The sequence below is a fragment of the Oryx dammah genome, unplaced genomic scaffold (assembly GCF_014754425.2).
Source record: "Oryx dammah isolate SB20612 unplaced genomic scaffold, SCBI_Odam_1.1 HiC_scaffold_10, whole genome shotgun sequence".
Lineage (NCBI taxonomy): Eukaryota > Metazoa > Chordata > Mammalia > Artiodactyla > Bovidae > Oryx > Oryx dammah.
Window position 1 is genome coordinate 50,241,362 of NW_024070194.1, and position 15,534 is coordinate 50,256,895.

At 41.6% G+C, this 15,534-nt stretch overlaps 1 protein-coding gene across 1 annotated transcript in view; it reads right to left on the reverse strand.

Annotated features, from left to right (window-relative positions):
* Positions 1-15,534, reverse strand: part of EPC1 (enhancer of polycomb homolog 1) — a 99,203-nt gene that overhangs the window by 69,720 nt on the left and 13,949 nt on the right. The window lies entirely within an intron of this gene.

The following is a 15,534-nucleotide window of genomic DNA, read 5'->3' on the forward strand; positions in this document are numbered from 1 at the left end:
AGCTCGGCCCCCGCCCCCGCGGTCGCGGGCGGACCGGCCGGGTCTGGGCGGCGCGCGGGGCACTCGGACGCCGGGGACCACGGCCGGCCTCCCGCCCTGCGCGCCCGCCGTCCCGCGCTCGCTCCCGCCGGCGCCGCCGGCTGACAGGCGAGGGTGCAGCGAAACTACAGCACGCCCCCCGCGCGCCGGCTCTTGGCGCGGCGGCGGCCCCGGGCACCTGTCAGCGCTGGCGACCCGGCCCTGGGTGAGAGAGCGGGCGCCCCCAGCCCCGGCCGGCGCGGCGTCTCAAGTTTTATAACGAAACTACAGACGCCATTCGGGCCGGGATGCTACTTTGAGTGAACTTTTTAACCGGCCATTATCTTGACGTGTAAGGAAACTCTGGACGGTATTTGATCGTCTCCGCTTGGATCCTAGGTCAGTTCCCATCATTGCGCTCAGTGTAAACAAGAGGCGTCCTACGTTTGCTCCAAAGGGTTTTGGTGGTTTTATTTATTTTTTCATCCTGCATTTTTATCGACCCACAATCAAGTTTATTGTCATCGAAGCAAAGGGAATAATAATTATCGGGCACCGTAACCCTTCACGGAAAAAATATAAAAGCAAGACCTAGTTCACATTTTGAGAGCAGGATGATTTTTTCTGCACTGGAAGAAAATGTTGCTTCAACGTAACCATGGGTTGACACTTATTTTTACCTTTACCTTATTTAACCATGGGTTGACACTTGTCCTCTAAAAAACTTTTTACAATTATTTGAAGACTTACAGCACTCCTGCCAACCCCCCCCCCAAATGTTTTTTTAGAAAGAAAAACTATTAGAAGGGTATTTAGATGGATATGATGGCTACCATGTGGTTTATATTACACACGAAAATGAGTATCCAGAGAGCCCTCTCCAGCAGAATATTTTAAAACCCGAAAGACTGTTGCGGTGGATTTAATAGGTTTGGCAGCAAAATTTCAAATATTCACCGCGATCCAAAAATGCTCTGTACCTCCGCTTTTCTCCCCAGGGGACACATAATAAAAATAATCACTTCTTAAATAATGGGTTGGATGGGAACTGTTATTAGCTTGAGGCACAGAAGCAAGGTGCTATCTTTCAGTCTGGTTTAGCTACCACCTGGATGGGGTGGGGAGAAGGAAAGGAGAAAACGGGATTGTAGTTCTCCAAAATTATCATCAAACTCAAATACTGACAGCTCACTTCTGTGTAGCAGACATTCACCTACAAGTCCTGAACTAAGAGGATGCATTGACTGACTCAAACAGCAAACGTTTTTTTGAGACCTCAGGGGCCCTCTGAGTACCTGCTAATTATTCAGTGGGGCTTCCCTGATGGCTCAGTGGTAAAGAACCGGAATGCCAATGCACGGACTTGGGTTGGATCCCTGGGTGGGGAAGATCCCCCCAAGAAGGAAATGTCAACCCATTCCAGTATTCTTGCCTCAGAAAGCCCATGGACAGAGGAGCCTGGCAGGCTACAGTCCACTGGGGTCTCAAAAAAGAATGGACAAGACTTAGTGACAAAACAACAATCCTCACCACACCATGGACCAGGACAGCTACTTAGCCACATTTAACAATTCTGAAAATACTGGCTGAATATTTGTATGGTAGGTCTCGCCAGGCTACCTACTGTATTTCTGAAAATCCTTGCAGAATTCAGTTGATTTAGGAACCTAGAACTAAAATAGTCTTAAGTCATGACTGAAGCACCAAGAAAATGAATATATATATAGTACATATATATATATATATATGACCTTCACTAAAACAAGTCTATAGGGACTCCCTGGTGGTCCAGAGGCTAAGACTCCATGCTCCCAATGCAGGGGGCCTGGGTTTGATCCCTGATCAGGGAACTAGATCCTGAATGCTGCTACTAAGAGTCTGCAGGCTGCAACTAAAGATCCCGTGTGCCATAACTATGGCCCAGTAGAGCCAAATAAACAGATATTAAAAACAATGACAGCCTATAGATAACATTTTCTATATCCTACAATAGATCCCCTGGAGAAGGAAATGGCAACTCACTCCAGTATTCTTGCCTGGGAAATTTGTGAACAGAGGAGCCTGATGGGCTATATAGGGTCACAAAGAGTTGGACACGACTTAGCAACTAAACAACACAAACAATAATGGGCACTATACAACTAAGTTCCTTGTTCAATAGAAATTCTAGACTCACACTTCATGGAGGGTTCAGAGAGATCCTTACAAATTAAGCTTGCCTTTTGCAGGTGGTCTGCCTGCCAGGAGACATTTTCTTTCTGCCACTGCTCCCCATTCAGCTCAATGCCCTGGATTTCTGATTTGCAGATCTTACTTGGTTCCCAAAGACCCATAGATTGCAGTTCCAAACCTCTTAGATTCAGTTCACCATCCTCCCTCCTATGGGGCAGGGAGTGTGGCAGTAAAGGCTCCAGTTTAATTTTCCTCAGCATCCTTTATCCAACCAAAAAGTCACCTGCAAGAATGACTAATCCTGCCCGGCCTTTCACTTTTTCTATTCCCAGCTAAAACTTCCTTTTTCCCCTTAAGTATCCCCAACAACAGTGATACGAAATTCTCCATCTTCCAAAAGATACATACTGCTAACATGAAGCTATATATATGAACCTTTACCCACAGGGAAACTTTGGGTTGGGAAGGAATTTGCAGTATTTAATACAGTTTTGGATTGATGCCACAAATATTTATTACATAACTAGGCAACACACAGTACCATCATTGCCGAGGCTATAAATACAATACTGATAAAGGGATGTCCACTTAACAAAATGACCAGGACCAGGCTGATAATGACATGCAGTGCTCTGGGAGTTCAGAAGGAAAGCAGTCTAGGTGTGTTGATCAGACATTATGTTGACAGCACATTATTTGGTTCTGAAGGATGACTACTACTCCAACTGGTAATGGGAACGAAATGGTAGACGAAAAGGTCTTCATAGAAGAGGGCAACTCTATGGACAGAAAATGGGGAGGAGGCAACCAGCAGGCATGTGTGAAGATGAGAAGGTTGACTTGGCCAGGGTTCAGTAGGAGATGACAACAACCCAGGTGTGAGATAAAACTGTCAAGAACTTGGGCAGAAGGAGTAGGAGCAGAAAGGACAAGGACGTATTTTAATGGCAATAATAATCACATACTATCATCACCTTGAAACTTGATTCATTTCTATTGGTTTAGAAGTATAGAACGTCTGGGATGTCCCTGGTGATCCAGTGGCTAAGACTCCATGCTCCCAAAGCAGGGGCCCTGCATTTGATCCCTGGCTGGGGAACTAGATCCCACATGTTGCAACTAAAGATCCTGTGCACCGTAACTAAGACCAAGAGCAGCCAGGTAAATAAATGAAACTATTTTTAAAAAAACACAAACCAAATACAGAACGTCTGCTTAAACAACAATCGAGAATGTGTCAAATGCTATACTGACGCTGTACTTTGCTGTATACAATAAACCTGACATACAGCTCCTTTTATTAGTTTATACCCAATATGAGCCCAAGTCTTAGTATTTCTTTGAAACTGCATCTAGGATTTGCATCCTTATTTCCATTCCCATTGTTTTCACCATCATCTCAGCTCTCATCACTTCCCACCTAGAAACAACCTTCAGTCCAAGTCCTCCTTCAGTCACTCATTCCTTCAATAAGCCTTGGTGAAGCTTCTACATAGAAATCTGTGCTGTACTCTCCGACCATTGCCTGGTGGGGATCAGCAGTGGCTGGTGGAGGCTGTGGGTCCCTGGGGCTGTGTAGATACAGTACACAGTACACAGCTGTGTACAGTACAGACCACCCTTCAGGGATTCGCAGTACCCTGCATGCATGCGTGCTCCATCATTTCAGCCGTGTCCAACTCTTAGCAACCTATGGACTGTAGCCTGCCAGGCTCCTCTGTCCATGGGATTCTCCAGGCAAGAATACTGGAATAGGTTGCTGTGCCCTCCTCCAGTGGGTCTTCCCGACCCAGGAACTGAACCCATATCTCCTGCGTCTTCTGCATTGTAGAATGCATTCTCCCTTCTTCTGCATGGTAGGCAGGTTCTTTACTCACTGAGCTACCTGGGAAGCCCTTGAAGTGCCCTGCATGCCTCCAAATCAGAGTGGCTAAAACCCCACTTCTGCCTGTGTCCTCCCTTCTCCAAGTCATTTATTCATCTTGCTCATTAGACAGCCATTTTTTTTGCAGGGGGGCATGATTGCTGAGGCCTCATAATTTTGCCTCACTCTCCAACATTATTTCTCCTTAATGCTTAGACAAACAAGCTTTTCACTCTGGCTGGTTCGTCTCATCACCATCTTTAGAAATCAGCCAAGTCTTTCCTGCCTCCAGATTTTTCTTTATTCCTTTCTCTCTGTTCTCCCCGTCCAGCTTCAGACCATCTGCTTCTAGCTACTGAAATGCTACTTCACAGGAATGTTTTGAAGATTAAATAAAACAACCCAGGTCAAACATTTATATGGTCTCTGGCCCACAGTAAACATTCAATAGATGTTATCATCCTTCAAAATCCGACTCAGAGATCACCTCCTTCATGACACTTTGACAACATCACTTCTCTAGGTTCTAATTTCCTAATCTGAAGAATGAGTAAGTAGTTAGGTGAATTCAAAATCATTCTTAAGTCTACGTCAATCTTTCTCATCTCTGAACTTATATCGTTCAATCAGTAAGAACAGTAACTACCATTTATTGAACATTTACTATGTGTCAGGCCATGCAAAATTACATTTAAAATGTGTCATCTCCCTTAATTCTCAGTATCTATGAAGTGCATCCTGTTAGAAAGTTTGCACGTCCTGGCTGTGATTACAAAGCTGGTGAGAGGTAATGCTGAGTCCAGAGTCTCTGGGTTCTAATTCCACATTGGAGCCTCAGAAACCAGATTAACTGAAGTGAAGAGTGAACTGAGAGTGAGCCTGGGTCAGGAGAGAGAAAGAAAGGACGTGTGTGTGTGTGTGTGTGTGTGTGTGTGTGTGTGTGGCTTTTCAGGTCATCACTTTTGTTGTTCTTGAAGATGGGAAAGATGTGGGTATGTTTGTTGACAGCAAAGAATCATGTAAATAGATTAGCACGGTCTTCCTCTGAGACAGGAGGGAAGGAAGGCAAGAATGTATAGTAATCCAATGAAGTTAAATTCTCATTGATGGGACAGTAAGATTAAAAAAAAAATCATGATTTCAGTTTGCAAGCTGGAGTCCAGATTCTTCTTCCTTTCAAGCATTCAACAAATCTTTTCTGGATGTTTACTGAGAGCTAGACAGAGCTGAGAGCTAAGAATAAAGTAAGATACTGTGTATTTACTTTGGGAAATGTGAAATTAATTTCTTTAAGATGTGTAATGCACAATGCTCTCAACATTAAAAATGATACAGTGCTTTAATTGAGAGCACTGTGCCAAAGGACTAAAAACATTTTCACCTGCAATAATCATTTTCCTTCCCGTTCTTTTTATTTCATGATAAGCTATATAAAGAAATGGCATCAAGTAATTCTTCCAATATAACATTTAGGAAAATAAAAAAGAGAAGCCTTTTATGATGTGCTGTATGTTGGAAAGCAAATGTTGCAATTAAACAGCAGCATTTTTAATAGGTTGTCACAGGAATAATATCTGAATGGCTGATTTCTCTACAGAATTGATTTATGCATGAAATTCTCTATATAATATTTAAGAACAATGTCTTGTAGAAAATAGGATAGTTCAGAATACATCCAGAAATAGTCTGCCTTTACCTTAAAAGAATAAAAGACAAATTATTAACCCTAGCAAACTACAGCAGGACAGACTCAAAATTACTTCAGTTTAACTGTGTCTCCAATATACATGACTAAAACCAAACAAGTCTGTCTGAGAATGAATTAAAATTTTACAAAATCCACAGAATGGTTTCAGCATTTCTACTGAGGTTAGAAAAAAAAAAAAAGACAATGAAATATGATACATCTTATTGTGTAACATAAAATCCTAAATTTATAGAAAACCTATTCCTAGCACAGCAAGGATTTTGCCAAAATTTAGACCACCATCCCAGGTCCCCTAAGTCCAATCTTTCCTTCACCATCCTAGGTGTGCAGCTGAGGAGTCCTCTATGGCAGCATTTTAACGAGGACACCACTAGATGAAGGTGGGGAGGTAGCCACTGTGTGTGTTAGTTGCTTAGTCGTGTCCAACTCTTTGCGACCCCATGGACTGTAGCCTGCCAGACTCCTACGTCCATGGAATTCTCCAGGCAAGAATACTGGAGTGGGCTGCCATTTTCTTCTCCAGGGAAATTTCCCAATCCAGGGATTGAACCTGGATTCCTGCATTATAGGCAGATTCTTTACTGTCTGAGCCACCAGTGGCAGGAGGCATAAATAGGAAATCATCTGGAACTTAAATAATAATTTAGTACTTAAGAGAAGAATGTCATATATATTAATTTTCTAGAAGAATAGAAGTCCATCTTAGAAAATTAGAAAATTAGAAAAAATTAAACCACATACACTAAAAAATTTTGGTAGTATTTCTCTAAACTAGATTTTGATAATTTATTGTTATGTTATTGAATCCAATGACTGGCACTTACTGACACTGTCTGTAGCCTGGGTGTGGGTCCAAGTTTGTAAAGGGCAGAAGGATAAAAATGAGAAGGAGGGGACAGGGAAAAATAGGAACCTCTGTGCCTTACAGTCTTGAGCCCATAAAACATACTAGTTGAGTGTGATCAGTAATAGTATAAATGGTACATGAGGGGTGAAGGGATGAAACTCAGAGAAATGAGAAAAAACTGCTCATGAAGTAGAAATTTGTGCTGAAACATTAAGTGAAAGTTACCAGTGGGTGGTAGACAAAGAAAGATGGACAGGGATGAGGACATTCAAGAGAGAGACTGTGTGAATTCTCATTGCTCCCATGATCCAAGAAAGGAAATTACTTCTATTAATATAGTCCCCTGAAACATTAGTGAAATAAACATTTTACTTTCACTGGATGCATTCTTCCTTACCATACATTGACTGACACTGTGTCAATTGCTTCCACAAGCACCCTGGTGCATCCAGAGAAAGGAAGGGAAAGTGAGTGATTTCAAAGCTGAGGAGTGAGGTGACAGGTGTGAAGAATGATTCATGGAGCAAGGAGAAGAGGCTGGGGACAGGAGCCCCAGGGAACACCAACGACCGAGAGACAGGGGAGGAAGGAGACCAAAGGAGGTGGGAAGAAGCCAGGTGACCATTCAAGGAGGGGATCAGTGAGGAGAAACCGAAAGAAGGAGGAGGTCCTTGGAGACAGAGCAACCCTGATTTCTATCAGACGGCGTGGGCAGGAAATTCACTCTGGTGAGCCGAGACAACTGTAGGAGTCACAGGCTAAGCGGTGCCTGAAACATGTTAATCATTCACCAGGCAAGTCAAACCAGGTCAAGTTTTGAAGTGCCTTCTTGTGAGACTTTTCTATGTACTTGCTCACAGGAGAAAGAGCACCTGGAGGGCAAAAAATAAATCAGGTTCTGGGACACATCATCAGCACCTCCCATGTTATACATTAGCAGAAAATTAATTGCATTATGTCTCCAGTCTTCACAAAATCCTGGTAACAAGACGAAGTAAACCATATCTTCCATCTTTAAAATTGCAGAAACTAATAAATAAAAGACCAACTGGACTTAAGTGAGTTACTGACCAAGGTATATACACCACATCAAGATCTTAAAATTTATTCCGAATTAGGCTTGCCTAACACTAGACTTGGAGAAGGCAATGGCACCCCATTCCAGGAGTCTTGCCTGGAAAATCCCATGGATGGAGAAGCCTGGTAGGCTGCAGTCCATGGGGTCACTGAGGGTCAGACACGACTGAGCGACTTCACTTTGACTTTTCAGTTTCGTGCATTGGAGAAGGAAATGGCAACCCACTCCTCTTGCCTGGAGAATCCCAGGGACAGGGGAGCCTGGTGGGCTGCCGTCTATGGGGTCACACAGAGTCGGACACGACTGAAGCGACTTAGCAGCAGCAGCAGTAACACTAGACTCATCAGCCATAAACAACTCAAGGATACTGTGGTAGCACATATATTTGGACACATATTTTGACTTTAATAGATTTATTAATAAAGCCCATTAACTTTTTTGGAGTTTTTATTCCTTCCTGTCTTTCATGGCTTTGTCTTTCACTTTCTTGTTTTATAACATTGGAATAATATTGTCCATTATCTTGTAATCCTCACTTCTCAATATAATTTGAGATAGTCCCACTTCATTCAATATTCTTCCCAGATGTTAGCTTAGTGTTTTTCAGAAGTATGTTTCATAAAGCACTAATCTGAGAAGTTATGTTCTGAGATGAGAGTTCCATAAAGAGCTCCATATAAAACCAGTAAGTCAGGGAAATAACTGCCTCTTTAAAATACATAGAGGCTCACAATGTACAGGCTCAAAGAAGTCTTGCAGAAATACTGATGCTTAGAACAGTATTTTCCAAAGTTATCTCACCTTGCAACCCTTTACCATGTACTATCAACTACTACCTTTCATTTTATAAAAGTACACCTTGGGACTTCCCGGTGGCTCAATTGATAAGAATCCGCCTGCCAATGAAGAGGACATGGGTGTGATCCCTGGTCTGGGAAGATTCTACATACCACGGAACAACGAGGCCTGCACACCACGCTCCAGAGCCCATGCACCCCAGAGCCCATACTCCTCAACCAGAGAAGCCGCCACCATGAGAAGCCGGTGCACAGCTAGAGTAACCCCTGCTTGATGCAACTGGAGAAAACCGGTGTGCAGTAACAAAGACTCAGCGCAGTCAAAAATAAAATAAAACTTTGAAAACAGTATTAAAAGAAAACGCACACCTTGGGAAATTCTAACCTAGGCAATTCAAGGAAATAGAAGTTTTTTTTCTGATCAAGTTATTTGATTACTTAGGAAGTCTGACATGAACTTTGAAAAAGCATAAAGTTCTTATAAATGTAAAAATGTATCTGTATTACCACTTCTTAAGATTTTTATCCTGCTAAAAACAGTACAAGTAAGACAGGCACTAGAATTGTGCAGGTTGCTATACTTTGGCAATGTATTTGGTGTTTAATACTAAATTAACTGAAATGCTTATCTACATTTCTTTCTAAAAGTTTCTCTACTATAAAGGACATATGGAACTTTGATTCAGTTCAGTTCAGTTCAGTGGCTCAGTCCAGTCGGACTATTTGCCACCCCATGAATCGGATGCCAGGCCTCCTGTCCATGACCTTCAGAGATGTTTTTTAACTCTAACTTAAGCTCTTGGAACTGCAGTTACTTCATCCATAAAATGGGACTCCTAACACAATGTATCACCTAGGTTGTTACATTGATTCAATGAAATCATTAGCAAAGAATTTAGCATGGACCTGACACAAAAGTCATGCTCATTACACATGAGCTATTTTTTTAAAAAGGATATTTTTTATTCTCTTCCTGTTAATAGATCATTTTACTTTTCTGAGCTTTATTTTTGTACACAGTATAAAAGGTAACACTGATTGTAAAGGTTTCAACACTCTTGGCTAAATAAACAAAACAAAACTAAGAAATCCTCAAATGAAACCACAGACCAAGATATATATATAAAATAATCTATGTAAACTATTATACCCATCTTCTAGAATCTTTCTGTTTTGTTTCTGTGTAAAAGTTTTGTTTCTTATGTTGAAATCTACAAGGAGCTCTACAGTACCCACCCCTCCCCGCCCCCTAAAACCCCACTCCCACCCCGCACTGACAACTGATTCACCAGGCTGTTGCCCAGTGAGGGCTTAATCTCCAAATCTGGTCAAGCAAGCTCTCCAGGGGGTCAGGGCCTCTCTGTACAGGTTGCTACTGTTTCTCTCAGGGTAAGTGCTTTGTGTAAAAAGAGAGTCCAATGATAAATAACATTTTGCATTCAAAGCAGCAACAGAGCATAGTGAGATACAGCATTAACCACTGGAGGGAACACTGGCTTCCAGGTTGAAAGATCCAGATGCTAATCTCAGGCCTACCCTTTACCAGCAGCATAAGCTTACAGAAATGATTTCATCATGGGGCCTTAAGCATCTCTTATGCTTAGTCTGGCTTCCCAGGTGGCATAGTAGTAAAGAATCCGCCTGCCAGTACAGGAGACGAAAGAGACTTGGGTTCGATCTGTGGGTGGGGAAGACTCCCTGGAGGAGGAAATGGCAACCCACTCCAGTGTTCTCACCTGGAGAATTAATGGAGAGGGCCACAAACAGTCAGACATGACTGAGTGATATGACATGCTTGGTCTAAAGAATACTTTTTCTCCTCCTTCTTAGGCCAATATGAAGAACAAACATAGTATGGTTTAAAAAAAAAAAACCGATAGTTGCAAAGTATTTTTTTTTAATTTCCCACACAAATATACAAGGGAAGACTATATTATTTCAACTTCACCCTAGTGGTTAGGAAGGGCATACATATATTTGCTCCCACTGAAACACAAGATCCCTCAGCTGTTCAAATCATGCAGTTGATCACAGAAGATTTCATTCCTAGTCTAAGGCCCTTTAAGCACTTCCTTAAAAAGGAAATATTTAAGGCAACACCAAAATTCACTCATTTTACCTATTTTCAGTAGCCTTTTTCTTTCACTCCTTTTAATTTATCTTGCCATATTTCTTCAATTATTTAGAGTGTGTCTAGCACAATATAAAATTTTAGGAAATGTATGGTAAGTTTGAATTATTTTGAGATAAGCAGGAGCTTTAAGAAAAATTGTTAAAAGAATGTAATACAGTGGTGAAAAGTGCTGGCTCCACAGTCAGACATGATTTGGGTTTGAATCTCAATTCTGCTCTTTCCCAGCTCTGTGAACCTGAATAAAATTTTAACTTCTACCTCTAATACTGAGATAATACATACCTCCAAGTATTGTTGTGAATAGATAAATAAGCCACACTACCACAGTCACAGACTTCTTACCTTGGCCAGGGGGCTTTACCTGTGTGATCTCCCTTGTTCTTGTTGTTAGTCCCTATTCACACTCCACTCTTTTGTGACCCCATTACTGTAGCCCACCAGACTGCTCTGTCCATGGTTTTTCCCAGTCAAGATCTCCAGGGGATCTTCCTGACCCAGGGATCAAACCCCTATCTCCTGCTTGACAGGCAGATTCCTTACCACTGAGCCACCAGGGAAGCATGATCTCACTGAATCCCTATACAATCTTACAAGACGGCTCCAATGCCTCTCCTTATGGTGAGATTTCAAAAAGTGTTAGTTATTATTTCATCAAAAAGTCTGAGTATTCTTAAAAATTAAGAAACAGTTTCCAGGTGAGGGTGGAAAATTGGCTGCCCAAATAGGGTGAAGGTAATCAGAGGTCCTGATTACCTTCATTATAACATAAACACTACACTGGGTTTATCCTATCTGTTCAGTCCTCCTTTCTGTTGAACAAAAACATACAAAACCCAAATCTTAAAAAGAAAGAAATACTATCTGAATAAAAGAGTGCTCCATCTTGAATATTTTTTCTCACATGCTTCTTCACATCAGGCTTTTAGGGGACACTTTTGCGTGTTTCTTCAACATCTACATACCCTTCTTCCATCTTTACAGAATTCTCTTTGCCTTTATTTTCTTGGGTTGTTTCATAATCTGTGCTCACCCCCGCCCCTGCTTCAAATAACTAAACTTTCATGTTGTCCTTGAAAAACAATGGTTCTTTAGCATTATTTTTTTTTTATTCTGTATAGTGGTCTTTCTTAACTCTTCATGGGAGTAACAAAACAATTGTAAATATAGAGAAAACAGTCTAATTTTATGATAATATTGCTTCTATTATGTGAGTTTTTAAGGTTACTTTTAAAAGCAAAGAAGTTTTTAAGCTATGTTACATTTTTATAATCATCATCAATGAATTACAAAAATAATTCATGCTAAGCTAGCTCATCTGTATTACATAGTTACTTATGAGCATTTTAATTTAGAAGCTGGAGGTTCTAATCCTGGCTTTGCCACCAACTAGCTGTGTGATCTTGATTTTAATTTCCCTGGACCTCAGTATTTTCAACTTTGAAAAGGACTAAGACTTAATGATCCCCTCCAACACTTCCAACTCTAATTTGATGATTATCTCCCCATTTCTATAGTTGGTAGGAAAAAATTGAGGATACATGAAATTTTCTAAAAACTAACAAAAGAAAATTAGAGATACAAGATTTTTAGGAAACTATGTCTTCAGTGTTTCCTGACCATATATTTACATAGTATAGAAGGCCCTTGAGAAGACTGAGAGCAAATAAAGTCCTAGAAGATATGCCTTATGGGGAGTAATTTCAGTGAGTGGGTCAAGATGCTATACTGTGGGATTTCCCTGGTGGTCCAGTGGCTAAGACTCCACATTCTCAATGCAGGGTGCCTGGGTTCAATTCCTAGTTGGGGAACTAGATCCCACATGCCATAGAAAAGAGTTTGTATGCTAACTAAAGATCCCGTGTGCCACAACTAAGACCCAGTTGTATTATGTTATACTGTAATTAGTAATAATTGATGATTAAGCAAAAAGGATGCTTAGTATAAGCAGTTGGAGAAGGCAATGGCACCTCACTCCAGTACTCTTGCCTGGAAAACCCCATGGATGCAGGAGCCTGGTGGGCTGCAGTCCACGGGGTCGCTGAGAGTCGAACACAACTGAGCGACTTCACTTTCACTCTTCGCTTTCATGCATTGGAGAAGGAAATGGCAACCCACTCCAGTGTTCTTGCCTTGAGAATCCCAGGGACAGGGGAGCCTGGTGGGCTGCTGTCTATGGGGTTGCACAGAGTCGGACACCACTGAAGTGACTTAGCAGTGTAAGTAGTCTTGCCATTGTTTTTAGTATAGTTGCTAAGTTGTAACCGACTCTTTGCCATCCCATGGACTGTAGCCTGTCAGACTCCTCTGTCCATGGGATTTCCCAGGCAAGAATACTGGAGTGGGTTGCTATCTCCTTTTCCAGGGGATCTCCCAACCCAGGAATCAAACCCACGTCTTCTACGTTGGCAAGCAGGTTCTTTAGCAATGAGCCACCTGGGAAGCCCTAGTCTTGCATTGTATATTCAAATGTGAGCTGGGAAATCCATGTAGCATACAAATATAAGAACTGAAATATAAAAACCATTAAAACCAAAAAATAAAGATTCATAATTAATATAAAAAAAAGATACAAACTGAAACAAAAGCTAAAGCAGAAATGGTCAAAATAATTAAGTCTGGTAATCAAAGACTGTGTGGATCACAACAAACTTCTTAAAGAGATGGGAATACCAGACCACTTGACCTGCTTCTCAGAAACCTGTATGTAGGTCAAGAAGCAACAGTTAGAACAGGACATGGAACAACAGACTGGTTCCAAATCAGGAAAGGAGTAAGTCGAGACTGGAAATTATCACCCTGCTTATTTAACTTCTATGTAGAATACATCATGCGAAATGCTGGGCTGGATGAAGCTCAAGCTGGAATCAAGATTGCAGGGAGAAATATCAATAACCTCAGATATGCAGATGACACCATTCTAACGGCAGAAAGTAAAGAGGAACTAAAGAGCCTCTTGATGAAGGTGAAAGAAGAGAGTGAAAAAGCTGACTTAAAATGCAACATTCATAAAAGTAAGATCACAGTATCCAGTCCCATCACTTCATAACAAATAGATGGGGGGGAAATGGAAAAAGTGATAGACTTTATTTTCTTGAGCTCCAAAATCACTGCGGACAGTGACTGCAGCCATGAAATTAAGACACTTGCTCCTTGGAAGAACTATGTCCAATCTAGACAGGATATTAAAAAGCAGAGACATCACTTTGCCTACAAAGATCCATATAGTGAAAGCTATAGTTTTTCCAGGAGTCATGTACAGATGTGAGAGTTGGACCATGATGTGAGAGTTGGACCATAAAAAAGGCTGAGTGCAAAAGAACTGATGCTTTTGAACTGTGGTGCTGGAGAATATTGAGTCCCTTGGACACCAAGGTCAAACCAGGTCAATCCTAAATGAAATCAACCCTGACTGTTCAATGGAAAGACTGATGCTGCAGCTGAAACTCCAATACTTTGGCCACCTGATGCGAAGAGCTGACTCATTGGCAAAGACCCTGATGCTAGGAAAGATTGAGGGCTGGAGGAGAAGGGGGTAACAGAGTATGAGATGGTTGGACGGCATCACCGACTCAATGGACCTGAATTCCAGCAAACTCAAGGAGAAAGTGAAGGACACGGAAGCCTGGTGTCCTGCAGTCCATGGGGTTGCAAAGAGACACCACAGAGTGACTGAACAACAAAATAAAAAATCTGCAACTAGTCTAATATTCTCACTGGAAAAGTGCAGACAATTTCTATGTAATAAACTAAGAAAATAACACAGTATTATTATCCAAGCACTGAGAGAAAATACCAAATAGCATCAAGAAGAACAATAATAGTAATAATTTAACCAATTTAACAATTTGAAAAGTATGATGAAAGTACGAGGAGTCCCTTTAAATCTCACATCAAAAAACTAGGTTATGTGTGAGGACTTCCCTGCTGGTTCCTTGACTAAGACTCTACTCTCCCAATGCAGGGGTCCCGGTTTTCAATCCCTAGTCAGGGAACTAGATCCCATGTGCTGTAGCTAAAAACCCAGTGTAGCCAAATAAATAAATAAATAAATTTTTTAAGATTAAAAAAAAAGGTTATGTGTGGGATGAATTGGGAAATTGGAATTGACATATCGCACTATGTATAAAAAAGATAACTAATGAGAACCTGCTGTATATCACAGGGACCTCTACTCAGTGCTCTGTCGTGACCTAAATGGGAAGGCAATCCTAAAAAGGGATTTAAAAAAAGAAAAAAAAAGAGGGGCAGAAGGAGAAGAGGGCATCAGCGGATGAGATGGCTGGATGGCATCACTGATGCAATGAACATGAACTTGAGCAAACTCTGGGAGATGGTGAGGGACAGGGAATCTGGCGTGCTGTGTCCGTGGGGTCACAAAGAATTGGACATGACTGGGTGACTGAACTGGAGAAGGCAACGGCAGCCCACTCCAGTACTCTTGCCTGGAAAATCCCATGGACGGAGGAGCCTGGTGGGCTGCAGGCCACGGGGTCACGAAGAGTCAGACACGACTGAGCGACTTCACTTTGACTTTTCACTTTCATGCACTGGAGAAGGAAATGGCAACCCACTCCAGTGTTCTTGCCTGGAGAATCCCAGGGATGGGGGAGCCTGGTGGGCTGCCGTCTACGGGATCGCACAGAGTCGGACACGACTGAAGCGACTCGTCAGCAGGGTGACTGAACAACAGCAACATGTATATGTGTAAGTGACTCACTTTGCTGTAAGCAGAAATAATGCAACATTGTAAAGCAACTCTAAAATGAAAAAAATGAAAAAAACAGGCTTCACATAATATAAGGTTTCCTGACATTGTTTCATTTACTGGGCCCCATCTCTGTGCAAGCATTGTATTATGAACCATGGGAGATACAGAAGAAAAAAATGTTATTGCCCTTAATGAACTTAATTCCTAT